General features: G+C 50.2%; 1 long non-coding RNA gene across 1 annotated transcript; it reads right to left on the bottom strand.

Annotated features, from left to right (window-relative positions):
- Positions 1–296: 296 nt before the first annotated feature.
- On the bottom strand, positions 297–14,225 carry LOC308179956. Its single transcript, XR_013940694.1, has 2 exons — positions 3,995–14,225; positions 297–2,552 (listed from the first exon to the last, which is right to left on the bottom strand). It is a non-coding gene; the product is annotated as an uncharacterized lncRNA (long non-coding RNA).
- Between the last annotated feature and the right edge of the window lie 632 nt (positions 14,226–14,857).

The following is a 14,857-nucleotide window of genomic DNA, read 5'->3' as shown; positions in this document are numbered from 1 at the left end:
CCCAAAGTCCCATTCCAAGAACTGATACTTTAAGTAGGAATCACTTCACGTCGTCAGTGATTCATCATTACAGAGCTCGGAACTGGTTATTTAGCCTCTGTTTAATACTTTAAACCCAGAGAAGACCCTTCCTTCCTTCCTTCCTTCCTTCCTTCCTTCCTTCCTTCCTTCCTTCCTTCCTTCCTTCCTTCCTTCCTTCCTTCCTTCCTTCCTTCCTTCCTTCCTTCCTTCCTTCCTTCCTTCCTTCCTCCCTCCCTCCCTCCCTCCCTCCCTCCCTCCCTCCCTCCATTCCTTCCTTCCTTCCTTTTTTCCTTCCTTCCTTCCTTCCTTCCTTCCTTCCTTCCTTCCTTCCTTCCTTCCTTCCTTCCTTCCTTCCTTCCTTCCTTCCTTCCTTCCTTCCTTCCTTCCTTCCTTCCTTCCTTCCTTCCTTCCTTCCTTCCTTCCTTCCTTCCCTCCTTCCCACTCAGATAAACATAATACTTAACAATATCCACATATATAGAAAATCCAGCTTCAGCTATCTGCTTTCCTCCTGTCAAAATGTGTTTCTGTCGGTGCCTTCAGCACTGGACCTCGTGTTCAATCACAGCTGCTACCCTTCAGGTGCGTTAATCAAGACACGACAGAGGTAAGCGGCTCAATGCATCTTCCCGTTGTTCCCTTCTTTTCTCATTGCCCCCTGTCACAATGGAGACATCTGAAATATTGTTCAAAGTTGTCCAGGGACCTTGGATACTTTCCTCCCTTTAATTTTGCCAGGAAATGTTTGTCCGATCAGGCAGTTTCACATATATCATTTCATGCCTTTCATCTGCAACAGCAGCACCAAGGATTTGTTCGGACAAAGCCTTTTGTGTGCAAAGCTCCCATGGAAACTTGTCAGCTGCAGAAGATTTTAAGACAAGGCACTTCATGAACTCTATACAGAAATAGAAACGAAGCTCACAGAAAAGAAGAAAAAGCTCATTCTAGATGACTCCAAAAGAAACATTCCAATATCTTGACTCAGTTTGAAAATAATTAAGATAATCTGGAAATCAAATTCAAAGTCTAGCAGGAAAGAAAGGCTCCCACTGCTAAGAGAAACAGCCTTGCAGGAGACACTGGCGCATAACACATAGTAAGGTGTAACGGTGAACAACGGGGTTGTTCCTGGGATGTTAAATTCGGTGTTAGTAGATAAACCCTACATTTTCACACATTTACAATTCTGCTTGCTTTCTTTTTTCCTTTCGTGGCTTGTCTTGTTCTCCTCATACACATTGCAGATAGATCTGCTGTAAATCCCTTCCATCACACTGTCATACTTACCGACGTTTCAAGGACGTCTCATTTAAGACGTTGAGAAAAGCAGCCCCTCGCAGCCTTCCAGGAAGAAGCATCAGCAACTGGCAGCGGTCGAGCTCACAGCGTCCCATCTCCAGATGGATCCAAACCCTGAGAAGCAACATCTGGAAGCAAGATTGCAGGAATACTTCTACGAGCTACCTCAGGCCATTTATTGCCTGGTCCCTCCTTGGTTTTACCCTTCCACCTGCAGTTTTGTTTAGCCTTTGTGCCCCTTGTTCCCTCCTCAGCACACAGCTCTTCCTCTTCCACTGCTGTTCGTATCACAAACTCACTTAGGAAACTGCATTAAAAACATATTGCTTCTGTAAATTATCAGCGTTGAGTCCTCACTTGGTGTCATATGCAGTAGTTCTTGGAAATTAATAGCTCTAAAGCCACTTTAGGCCCTGGAGGATTTGAATCATTGTTCTCATAGTGTAAGTTCTTTGAGATAGGGACTAAACCAGCAGTAGGAAAAAAATAGATCTAAATAGATGAAAAGATGTTGGTAGAGGCTATGTTCAGTCTGAACACTTAGGAGGAAAGAGAAAACTTTTGGCCCTTGAAATACGAGACATGTGGCTAGGAAAATAATCAATTGTGGCCACTGGTAATGGAGTGTGGTAATGGAGTGTGTGATTTGGGATTTTTAAAGGCTTGCAGAAGATGGCAGAAGCAAAGGGAAGCATCTCTGTGGCTGACAAGCAGAGAGAGGCCAACACAAGTGTCGGAGGGAGGGGAGGAACAGCTGCTCTCGTGTGGGCTGGATGGTGGCTGTGACACCGTGCGATCCTTCACGAGCTGATGGGTTTGTCGTCTGCTGCTTTTGCTGCTCAAGACATACCACTTGCAAAGCAGAAACGCGTTGTGGCACAGAGTAAAAGCCATTATTCAGTTTTAATCTGCTGGAACATCAGTGTTTGGCAACTGCAAAGGAAAAAAAGATCAAGAAAAATATACTGTAGGCTGCGTCGGATACCTGTGACACTACTCATTGTTTCTCCGTTTAAAAACAACAACCCAAGTGCAGGATTCAGACTTTTTTGGTCTGCTCATAAGTCTTTTCCCTGATGATATTTTGCTTTTCCATCTTAGTCCTCGTTGGGGTGAATCCTGCCTCTGTGACGGACCAGCACCAGCCGCTGTTGGTATCAGGAGGGACCGGACCATGGGCTCTCGTCGCTTCCTTGCTCTCCATCACTGTTCTCTCTCTTGCTTTGTTTCTTTTTTTGGTTCAAAAAAGAAAAATCACACAATCAATGATATGCCAACATGAGATTCACTTTACTACCCACCCTCTGGAATTGCAATGAAATTGCAAAATCAGCCTTCAACAATATTTGATTGATGGCCTTTGAAGGCTGGATAAAAAAAAAAAAGTCAATAAAGTCTCATTTCTTACGAATGTCTTCTCTGCTGCTTTTTCATATTTGCCCTGTGGGATATTTGGCAATTTTTCACACAGCACATAACCAAGTTGACTTATCACACGCAGTTCTTTAAAATAACACTGGAGGAATTTGAGGATTTTACTTAACACAATATTGTGAAGAAATACATCTCAGTTCTGTTTGCATTAGCTATAATCCCCAAATGTCCCAACGGGTCTGCTCAGCTGCAGCTGGTAATTTAGCTGAAGTTATTTAGGCAATAATTAAGGTTTTAATTGTGGAATTTTATTTGGAATTCTTTTTGGAGAAAATCATCCTTTAAGACCCTCTATCCAGATCAGCAGTGCCCGGAGTTAGAGAAATGTCTCACAAAGAGACCGAGAGGATTCACAGGTCGTCTGGCGCTGACGACTGGCACTGGTGCCTCCGGTGGAGTCACAGTTTGAGAGGAGGGAGCAACTCAAGCCACAATTATCCATCCTTCTGCCATGGTCAGCAAAGAGAAGCCACGAAAGGCCCCCAGGACGGTCCCTGCCATCTCTAAGGACCGCTACAAAACCCCTCGCTTCCCCCTGGGCATCGTGGAGGGAAGCCAGGAGCTCGGTGGGCAGCTTTATGGCATTGCCTCTGCCTGTGCAGCAACAGCAGCAGGCCACATCCTCAGCCCCGGCTCCGTCTCTGTTCTGGGCTTGTTTGAGGGATCGACTGCTGTTTACAGTAAGAAATAATGAGCAAGAGGCAGCCTGCGGGGCAGCCAGAGCAGAAGCAGCCTCTGCCCTGCCTTTGAACAACATGTGAAATCACAGCGTCCTGGCCCTCCCTCACGGAGCTGGTGTTATCCTAGCAAAAGTAATTATCCTAATTGCTCGCTTTAAATATTCCAGGTGCTGATCATAGGTGTGTCTTACACACGGAAACATGAAATGAAAAAATAGATGAAGCAGCTAGTCTTATAATGAAAAGACTTAATCTAAGCATGAAGCCCCCATCACAGCAGCAATCCACGAGGAAGATGGACCTACAGCAGCATCAGCCCCAACAAGTGACAGGTCTTTGTCGAGCACTAAAAGCTTCATCAGCTCACGAGCATTTTGTGCCCTGATCTTCCCGGAGAAAGCCCATGTGTCCAGACAAGGACTTTCAGGGTCCATGTGCTGAATGGGGCTGGAAATAACGCAAGGGGCAACCCGCAGCCACTGGAGGACATCCAGTCCTGGGGGAGAGGCTGGCGTTTCCAGCCTGATGAGAGGGGGCTGGAAGCACTCTCCAAATACCTTGGTCACTGAGGGATGCAGCAGGCTCAGAGCAGCCTCTGGGCAGGCTTACAGGGACCCCAATCCAGTCGAGCCTAAAGCACAGTAACTTTACAGGCAGCACTCAATGGTGAAGAGCTGGGGGCAAAAGGAGGTCAGACGTGGTGATCCAGGGCAGTCCTACAGCCCTCAGTTTCCCTGATGCATTTCTACAAGGGAGCAGAAGTAGGGCTCATTAGCCCAGCCTTATTTATACCCATCTGAATCCGGACTCGTTGCCTTGCTGCTGGTGGCTGAGTGCTGTGCACGTGTCTTGCAGGGGAGCTCCTATCTGGGACAAACTTTATGAGTCCCTAATTAAAGCACAGGTTTGTGTGACTTCAGCCCTGCCAGCTTGTTCGTGCTTCTCTCCATACCATGTCACTATGATCCAGCAGTGCAACAATAGAGACCCTAATCTGAATTTTACTCATTATGAAAATTTCAGGACATCGTGTATCTTGAAGAATATATTGCTTCGTATAACTGGCAATGGACTGATATGAGTCAGTCTGTGAATCACAGGAGATAAAACTAGAAACCAAAGTAAACCGTTCTCTGTTTTTCAACCACGTAGAATCATTTTTCTGACAAATCAAATGGATTTATTCTTTTATTCCATCACTTTCCCTCTTCCCTCTCCTAGCTCTTATTTGACGCCGGCTGGAGCACATCCTGCCCCAGGCGTGGGTGCTGGTGCCTTCCCCTCATCCCTGAGCGCTGTGGCTCAGTGCAGTGCAGGAGAAGACCTGCATGCAGGACCAGCAGGGATGCTCCCGAAGGGCATTACACATTTTGCTCTCCCACGTGTTGCAACACTGCCCAGAAGGGTTTGCCCCCAAGTGCTTCAACTTCTGTCTGTCCAACCCGCACAGGGCGAGATACCTGGGATGGGAGCAGTCCCGGCCATTTGGTAGACACGGATGTCCAGGTGGAGAAGAAGAATCATGGAAACAGAACCACAGAGGGCTGAGGCTGGCGGGACACCCAGAGCAGGCTGCCCAGGACCACGTCCAGGCGGCTTCTGGAGATCCCCAAGGAGGAGACCCCACAGCCTCTCTGGGCAGCCTGTGCCAGGGCTCCGTCACCCGCCCAGCACAGAAGTGCTGCCTGGTGCTCAGAGGGAGCCTCCTGGGTGCCCGGCTGTGCCCATGGCCTCCTGTCCTGGCACTGGGCACCGCTGAGCAGAGCTTGGCTCCGGCCTCTCTGCACCCAGCAGGAGGCACGGCCTCTGCGGCCTCACTTCAGGGAGTCCCGGTGAAACGGGGACAGTGCAGGCAAGAGCACAAAGCCCGTGCAAGAACCAAGTGCCGTGCGGGAGCTGGAATTTCCATCTTGCAGGGAATTCCCCAGTTTTGCAACGGGCTTTTAGTCTATGCTGGATCGAAACCAGCAAGTTTTGGCAATTCCTGCGAAACTCAACTTTCGAAAGACAAGCAGATCCTTTGATGCCTGTCAAAGTGTTTGTTGTCATTTCAACAACCGACAGGTTTTTTTTACATTAAATGAATTTCAAAACAACACGCTGCCTTACAAAACGCTAAGCCAAGCATTTCGCTTTGGAAGGGTTGAAGCAAAGTATTTTATTGCTTTTGTGCAATTCTTCCCTCCTGACTTCCAGGATCTCACTTGATTTTATTTTAGCTTATTTTTTCATTTAGTTGTTCCCTTAAAAAAAAAAAAAAATCCCTTTATGGTGAAATCATACTTTTCCTGGAAAAAAAGAGTAGCTCATCAGCTGCATTACTACTGCTGAGAAATGTAAGCAATTTTATCACCTCTGCAGCCACAAGCCCACCCACAGCACACCCTGAATGCTTGAAAAAAAACTCCATGGAACTTAAAAATCTCTTTTTCCTTTCTCCCAGGTTTTCCTGAGTACTGAAGCAAGATGAGGCGATTTGCAAGACAGAAGATGTGCTTCATTCAGTCACAATTAGTCCCGGTTGGGCACCAAGCAGCCTTCGTGCATCTGCCCCAGCTCCCCTGCCAAGGGAAAGGTGGTGAGGGACTGCAGCAGCCATTCAGGCTGGGATTGACTCAAAATTTAATAATAACAGAATTCAGCCTCTGAGCAGCTGCCTTTGACAGACAGCTAAGTCCTGGGGACGAGCAAGCCCCGATGGCTCCATCAGTCAGAGCAGCTCTGCGTGTGTGTTTATGGCTACAGGTTTTTATCTGCAAGAAATACGCGAACGCTTTAGCCATGCCCTCAGTTTTCTGTAGATCGTAGCCCTCCTGTGATGAGGAGGATGCAGGATGCACCTCTGGTGCTAGCATAGGAGGAGGTTCGTGGTTTTGGGGTGTCTCCCAAAGGCAACTGCTAGAGGGAGATGCACAGCCTGCACCAAGGGTTACAAATTGCTGCTTTGGTCTGGTGTGTTTTAAAATGCTGTGCTGTCGCTCGACACATTTATTTCCATCCGTTTGCCCACGATAGCTGCACCTTTCTGTCTCTGCCCAGAGGTAAGATTCCCCCCGGGGGTTTGTGGGCACAAGACCCAGCACAGTGCAAGACGCCCTGCCAGAGGAAGAACACACCTTCAGCCGCGTAAATCAAAGCTCTTGCCTTCCTTCTTGCCCGGGTTTGTTATTTCTACTAAGCCAGACCCATCAGGATTCCTGAAAGACGTTCTTCTGACCCGCATAAAGAACGTGCTTTATCTTTATGAGAATGGTGATGGGATCATTTCTTTGTACACCCATGCTTTCCGTTTTGTGTCTGCACTAACTGCTTCTGCTCGTTTCATTATTCATTTAATACCCACCGACCCTTTGCTGCTACCTGAAGTACACTTCAAAGCTCCTAAACACGAGCTGGGTGCATACAAATTTCGATGCAAATCAAAGCGAAGAGGAATTTCAGAAAGCCATCAAAGAGCAGCAGAAAAAAGCCTCCCGAAATGTCATCCCTCCCAGCAGGCAACCACAATGCTCCATGGTTTCTCCCGTGCCTGACCTCAGGCTGCTCCGAGATCTTTGGCTGAGCCAAGTCATGGTTAAAGCCTTCTATAAAGTAGTAGAACCAAGGAAATTGAAATGGATTTTTATTATTATTTTTATTCGTAGTCCATTGGCTCAGTAAAAAGGTTCCTTTTTCTCCTGTTGGTCTTGGAGTTGCTTCACGTGTCTCCAAACCATTTAACTTGGTTTTACTCTTGATTCTGCCTGTCCAGTGCTCAGCATCCTTCTATTTCTAGTGCCTCGTGCTGTGATGTGTGTGGCCATGTAGGGAATCCTTTAGGGGCCATTCCTGACACACATCCAAGTCATCACAGCTGTCCTTCTCGACTCTTCACTCGCAGGGCAGTTCCTTGTCTTAGCTGTTTCCCTCATCACATCATCTTTTATTTTCTGCAGCCCTGGCCCTCAGAGCTCTTTCCAGACTGCTCACTTCCACGCTCCCCATCTCTGCCTTTTCTCGTGCACCCTGCCCCATTCAGCAGCCTTGTCTCAGGTGTTGAGACTGGCTCCAGCAAAACTTTGGGACCACCTCCTGGTCCTTGCAAAGTTTCTAGCCCAGTGCTTCTCCTGGTGCCCATTTCACAGCCTTGTATGTTCTCCAGAGTTTGCAAGCTTTCCAGATGAAACCTGGAACATTCTTCATCTCTCTTAATTGGAGAGAGGAGTATCTGAAGGGTGGACTATTCATGGCAGGGGGTTGGAACTGGGTGGTCTTTAAGGTCCCTTCCAGCCCAAACCATTCTGTGACCCTATGCTTCAGTCTTTGCCTCTTCCTGTTTTCTTCTTGACACGATGTCTACCTTTACACTGGTTCTCTTTCCAAACTTTTTGTTCTTTTGCACCCACCTCATCAGTTATTCACTATAGACCTTTCTCCATCAGGGACAGGAGGTCAAGAAGAGAGCCGAGCAGGGAAAACCACGCTGAACAATGCATCTGACTGGCACAGCTCCTTTGTGCATCGTGGCAGAGCCGTGAACACCTCGTGTCTCCCTGGCCTCCGTCCAAGCCCCAGCCACATTCAGGGAGCCTGCTCATCACCGCCGGCTTCATTACCACAGGCTCACCACCCCAGGGGAAGCCAAACCCCGAAGAGATCCAACCTGGATGTCCCCAAGCCCGGTTGGCCACCGGCCCCCTTGCTGGTGGATGGGTGACGCTCCTTGCGAGGGCGCATCGTGGTGATGGGCTCTGCTGGGGGCAGCAGGCGAGCTGCTCCCCGGGGACCAACAACCTGCCTCCCACGTCCCTGCAGAGGCAACTCAATGCCTCCCACCCCCAAAACATGAACACCAGTGGGGTTTGGCCATGGGAACGCTCGTGGCCAGCAGCTCCGGAGGGTTTCAGGGGGGCTGCTGGTGGCACGCAGCTGGTTCCCATCATGGGGCGAACGCCTTATGCAGGCTTCTTGATGAGGAGCAGTGTGGGCTTGCAGGTAATTTTAAAATCCAATTTCAGCATCGGTTGAGCGAGTAGGAAAGGCTGTCAGGGAGCTGAAAGGCTCGGGAAGCACTCTGACTCTCAGAAATGTCAGGGATTAATCAGGGGAAACCTGCGCAGGGGACACTTGCTTCCGAGTAATCCTTTTAATGAAAAATGGTTATATAAACTAATCCCAGCCCTTCCTCCGCCCGTAACCCCGGTCACAATTAAAAGACAGGCAGAGGGAGCGAACGCAAGCCAGAGAGCGCTCTGCGCATCGCTAATGGGTCGTCCTCCTTCCCTGCAGGGCAATCCCACTCCCAGCTCCCCGTGCCACCTGCCCAGCCGACTGCAGCGATGATTAGCGGGGAGAAGAAACCCATTGACCCAAACCTAAGCCTGTTACAGTAAATGGAAGCTGCTCATCGATTTCACCCAGCCCTTCCTCCGGCAGCACGGCAGAGCCGACAGCAGCGCGGCCGCCCAGGAAATATTTGGGCTGGGAAGGTGGGAAGGGGATGGCGTCTCCGGGAGCTCCTTCCTGTAACAGGCCCCGTGACGTGGGTGCAGCGGGGTGATTAAACGGGTGATTAAACTCCCCTGAGTGCACCGGATAGGTTTCACCCTGCTTCACTTCTGGGAAGGGCTCAGGAAGGGAAAAAAGCTCCTGAAAGAGCTGGCAGGCAAGGGGCCAGAAGGGCCCAGTGCCCGGCCGCACCGTGTGATCAGTTTCGTGCCAAGCTGGAGGCCAAAGGTCTTTTAGGGTGGCAAAGCTGGGTTTTGGGGCATAACTGCACCAGGTTTACGTGGATGTGAGCTCCTTCCTTGCAACATCAGCACGAGGCCCAGGCAGAGGACTGGGCACACATGGGGTAAGTGGTGGAGCTGCCGCCTCTGGCTGCAGTCAGCAGAGCCCCTGCTCTTGTTCACTGGGACTTCTGGCAGAGTGCAGCTCCCTTCGAGGTAGTGGAAACCTTGTCCAAGGTCATTTTTTAATAAAAATGTGACTACCCACTATTAAGTGCTTCTTACCCCCATAAAACCAGCAACATAGCAAAGCAAGTCCACGGTGACATTTAGGTGTGCTTCCCCTTGGAGCAACCTCACTGTGGGGCTTATGGTGCTTGAAGACTGAAAATACAGAGCATTTTGCTAAATGAGATTGGGAATTACTTCAGGATATCTCAGGAAGATGTTTTAAAGCAAGCTTTCATGTTTAAAGGACTAGAAGAATAGAATTTACTGTTAGCTATGCAAAATAGCTAATGGAATGGCAGAGGGACCAAAGCCCGATCTCTCACCAAGCTTGGCCCCAAAACTCCCCCCCTCAAACCACTGCCCACCCACCCAATTAATTAGAGCTGATCAATGACATCAGAGGCTGTGGTAAGCAGGGGACAGGCAGACGCAGATAGCTGGCTGGCAAAGCAGATGGACAGACAGCTAGCGTGAGCTTACACGCCTCATTTCCTTTAAAATCTGGGTTAAAATTAGGTTTCTGTGCTACAGCAGCAATGATTTCTGCGGTGACGCGAAAAGGGAGCTCTGGGGCTCGCTGCAGATCTCAGATAACTGAGAGCAAAAAGTCAAGTGCCACACGTATCTGGCAACACAACCCTGTTTTACCCTTTTATCCCTTTTCAAGTGGCCAGGAGCTGCTAGGCTGAGATGGTGCTGGCTCCTCAGTTTCCCTGCGGCTGACAAACACAGGGCATTGCCCGTAGCTTTCACCTGCTTTTGTTCCTCATTGCAGCTTTCTGGCGCTGAGGAGACACACGGTTTGTGAGGAGCAGCAGGGGTGGGTCCCTCCAGCCATCACACCCAGCACGAGCACCCAGCACCTGATGTGGAGCAGCCTCTGCCAGCATCAAATCGACATAAAATATTGCACGTGAGCATGATACATCATTGGGGTGGATTTCCTCCTCATCTCCGTGTACAGGAGATGAAACCCTGCTGTGAAACTCTCTACACCAGGTCCCTGCTCTGCCTGCAGGACGGGGCCGTGCCCAGCATCCAGACACCATCCTGGCTCCCCTTTGACACGAATCTTGGCCGACTCCTCACTCCCTTAACGGCATAATTATGTCAATTATGAGGGTGAGGGAAACCTCTCAAGCTCGTAGGTGTCAGCACGGCCTCCTGGAGCCAACCGTTCGTGGCACAGACACCTACAGCCTGGGAAGCCTTCTGCATCAGGGATGGGATTCATCCTGGGACACGCACCCAGGGGAAAATGGATGGAGCTCAGGAGGGTTTTCCCCAAGGGCACCACGAATGTTATGTCACGGTATAATCTGAAGGCTTCTGGCAGCTTCAAAACAAGGTAAGGGGTAGCCAAAACTTGCTGGAGGCAGTAAAAGCATCTCTGCTCCCTGCTGGAGGATGGGGACGCAGCGAGGCAAAGCGGGGGCCAGGACAGGGATGCAGAGCTGCCCCTGCTCGAGCCCTCACGAATTAACCGGGGCTGGTCCTGTAGCAAAGCAGATACGTGCAGAGGAGGTCTGATTCATTAGGAACTGCCTTGGCGTGTCACCACGTGGCCTTGCAGGGGGCTGCAGCAGCAGCAGGGGCTGCAGCTTCTGAGATGGGGCTGAAGAGGAGAATGCCTACAAACAGGGCTGAGCTTGGGCACGTGCTTTTATCTCGGTAACCACGTATTTTTTAGTGGAATCATCTGAATTGGAGACACTGCCAACTACAACAGAGAAGATAAATTATATATTTTCAGACTCGCCTTTCTCACCTTTATCTTAATGCGGGTCACTGCCTCATGCTCCAAACTAGAAGGTGAAAGCTTGTCAAGCACGGGGGCCCTGAGCACTACTGGTTTTATGGCTGCCCACTCAGCCATCCAGAGCAGTGTCCTAGTTTGGATATGAGAATACGTGGGACATGGCATCAAAAGCCCTGCTGAAGTTGAGGTAAATGACATCCCTTTTTCCACCTTCATCCACAAATCAGTCATTGCCAAGAAGGTAACCAGGCATGAGTTTCCCTTCGTAAAGCCCTGCTGACTGTTGTCTGTCACCTTCTCCTCTGTACACCCAGAAAAGTGACCCCAAAGAGGTCACTCCATGATTTTCCAGGGACCAGAGCAGGGTGACCAGCCTTTGGTCCCCAGCTCATCTTTTGGGCTTGTTTTTGAGCCTGCTTTTGTCCCAGTGTCCGTAACCTCACAAAATCTCCATCACCTTCCAGAGCACAGTCATCACCTCCAAACCACACTTAACAGACTCGTGACGTTACAATCAGGTGAGCATGGCGGCAAATCCTCCAAACCTCTTACCTTGTTCTCTTGAGACTTAACGACAGAGAATAAGATGATAGCAATTTTGCAAAGCCCTCTCTATGAGAGCGAGTATGTTTCAAAGCGAGTATTAATGGGTTTTCGAAGGAGGAACACGTGCATGACTGCATCTATTGGAAGATATCAAGGTGTAGGCTCAAACGGCCAGAACAACTAACCCCTTCTGCCCCTGCAAGCAGGGCAGATCGGTGCCCGCATTTTGCTCCCTTACAGCCTTGTTCTGAGAGGTGGCCAGCTTTCCCTCAGCAGAGGAGCTCTTCACTTTATCCACACCCTACGCTTACCTCAGAGTTTATCCATACCCTACACCAACCGCAGCTTGCAGCAACAAAGCATTTCGGAGGGAAACTTCCACCACAGCTCTCACCACGCTTGGTACAGCCTGAAGAAACTGGGGTCAGCAGAAACCTTTATGTGAGCTGCGGTGCGGATCAGGCTGGGCCCTGCTTCTCAGTGCCTTTTTCTTTGTACTGCTCCTGCCCATCGGTGAGCCTTGGAGACAGGCCAGGTCTGCTTCCCGTGCTGCTCATTTATCAGCACATTCCTGCAATCATTACCCTTGCACTTCTGCCAGTGCGTTATCGTTTCCTGTAACGGGGATATCTTGACAAAACGAAGTTTCAGCTAATTGCCATTGGAAATGCAGTTGTGTTGAGGCTGGGTCTCCAGCACCCTGCGGGGCTTTTCAGGGCCATTTCTTCTGGAGGAGGCTCCGAAGGCCTCGGGCCTTTGGTCGGGCCTTTGGCAGCGGTGCTCAGCGACTCACCTCGTGCTCAGGAAGCTGCCCCCATCCGCTAGAGTCACGGAATATCCCGAGCTGGGAGGGACACACAAGGATCAGCGAGCCCAACTACTACCAGAGATCCCTTTGATTTTTAGCAAGAATTACCTCTCGATTTGGTGCACTGAGACCCACACTCACAAAGGTGCTGAATGGCTCCATCCATGTGCAAAGCTCCCACCTACTAACACCAAAACCTCCCTAGGCCATCCCTCCTATAATACGTGGTCCAGAACAGAAATGAGAACCAGACCCTCTGGTTTCCAACACATTTTCGGCAGAGCAGACGCCTGCTCAGGGCTAACAAGAAATTGCTGAATTGTTCACGAGGGCTGACCAGAGCAGCCCAGTCACAGTTTATGGCCTTTGACAGGCCAGAAAGGAAATTGTACGGCAATTTCCAGTTTGCTGATAAGTCCCAAGGTCGCCTCGGCTGAGAAGGACAGAATGAGATCTGGCTGGCAGCCACAGCTCCCAAGCAGTTCAGCAGGCCAGGTACGTTTGCACAGATGCAGCAGTCCTGTTTGCATGCTAGCATCGTGTAATGTGAGCTTCTGTACTTACAGAAGGACCCACCCTGTATTGAAGAGTTTTTAAGACAAAGCAAAGGGACCAACACAAGGAGTGAAGCTAAACAGGGCAAAATCAGTGCAGCCTCCTTGTCTGCCTGCCCTTTTCCAACAGGGATATTTTATCAGGTTAGACTTGTAGTCACAGGCTGCTGGGACAATCTCCATTTCCTTCTCATCCTGTCCGAGTGTTGTCCTGCAGCTTGGCATAACTCAAACGCAAAGGACCAATCCGAGAAGATGCACTGGGAGAGGAAGCAGAGTAAGGCTGTGAGACTGCCGCGAGTGAGAGCAGATGCTACTCTTAGCTGATTAAAAGGGCCTGCTTCGGTCGAGAAGCAGGTTGAGAAGCAGGTGATTATTTGGTGAGAACTTATTTTTGCATTTAAGAAACCCCTGCTAACCACAGATGCTCAGAAGCAGAAGTGGCAGCAGGTACAGGAGGGGAATTCCTGACCTGCAGGCGCTGTAAGCAGCTCGCTGGCATCTGGCGAGGTCACACCAAAAGCCACCGCCTCTGCTAGCGACACCAGCCACCTCTGCACTTCCTAACAAAACCAGCTCTGCTCCCTCGTAGCGTTCCTTAACACAAATCACACTCATTTTTCCTCCCCCTCCATTAACCGCGCTGCCTTCTGCATGGCAAAGTGGGATCTCACTGCCATTCTGCTTCACAGCAGCTGAAGGCATGGTAGATATATTATTCCATGAATACTTCTCCTTAGTTTTGGCCACAAACCCTTTTGAGATATTTGGCCAAGCAGCACAGTCAGGGATTTGGTACACCTCTAATCTAAGCCTCATCATGCAGGCGGGTGTGCGCGGAGAGCTGTACGAGGCAGCTGCCCAGCCCCTGGCTGTCTCCCGCGCCGGTTCCAGCATGTCTGGGACTGAGGCAGGGCGAGCAGCACGTAAGGACTATCAGATTTCGTCCTCCTCTCCCTCAGCGGGTAGTGAGCTTCATCCACCACCTGCAGCTCCCACCACCCGTCCTCAAGGGAAGACCTGGCAAGGTAGGGGGTGTCCAAAGCCACCAGGGCCCGCCCAGTTTTCGTGCCCCCAGGGTTTCATATAAATTATCACCGCCTCTCTCCTCTTTTCTCTGTCACACACCCCAGTTCTAACGTTAAGGTCTCAGAGGCACAGTGACAGAAGCACTCACGTTTAAATATAGATACATACCTACCAGCAGCCGAGGAGGTGAGCTGTGCATTAGGTGCCAATGCTGCTGTGCCTCAGAAGCTTCACCACGTCAAGGCTCTTGCATTTTCTCAGGCTCACTGACAGGAAAGTGACTTCTGTCTCCGTTTTTCCACCCGAGAAAGGAGGGGTGGCTCCAGGTTTTGGCACCAGCCTGCAGGGACCAGAGGAACCCTCCAGGCTTCCTCCGGGCAGCAGCTGCCTGCCAAGGAGGGCGCGAGGAAGCTCCACGTTGGCTTTCTGTTGGCCAACTCTCGCCAAGAGGAAGAGAGGAAAGGTCTTTGCTAAACCAAAGCAGAGCTAAAGGCTCACATCCCACTGCACCAACCAACATTTTCAAGACCACATTTTCTTCAGTGACACATGCAAGCACGTCTTTCCTCAGTTGGATCCTCCCATACCCGCAGAGATCACGAGCGTGCACCGCTGGCAGGACAGAGCTCCCCAAGGGCAGGGAGGCTGCTTGGCACGTACACAGGCAGCAAGTCACGACTCCTTCCAAATGCCTTCATTCCCAGAGGCAACGAGACACTTCGTAGTGCTTAGCCTCACTCTCTGGAGCTTCACCACTACACGAAGGCCCTGGAGGCCCGAGTGAC

Source organism: Anser brachyrhynchus, assembly GCF_964034855.1.
Source record: "Anser brachyrhynchus genome assembly, chromosome: 1".
Lineage (NCBI taxonomy): Eukaryota > Metazoa > Chordata > Aves > Anseriformes > Anatidae > Anser > Anser brachyrhynchus.
This window is presented reverse-complemented; position numbering and strand designations above follow the sequence as displayed.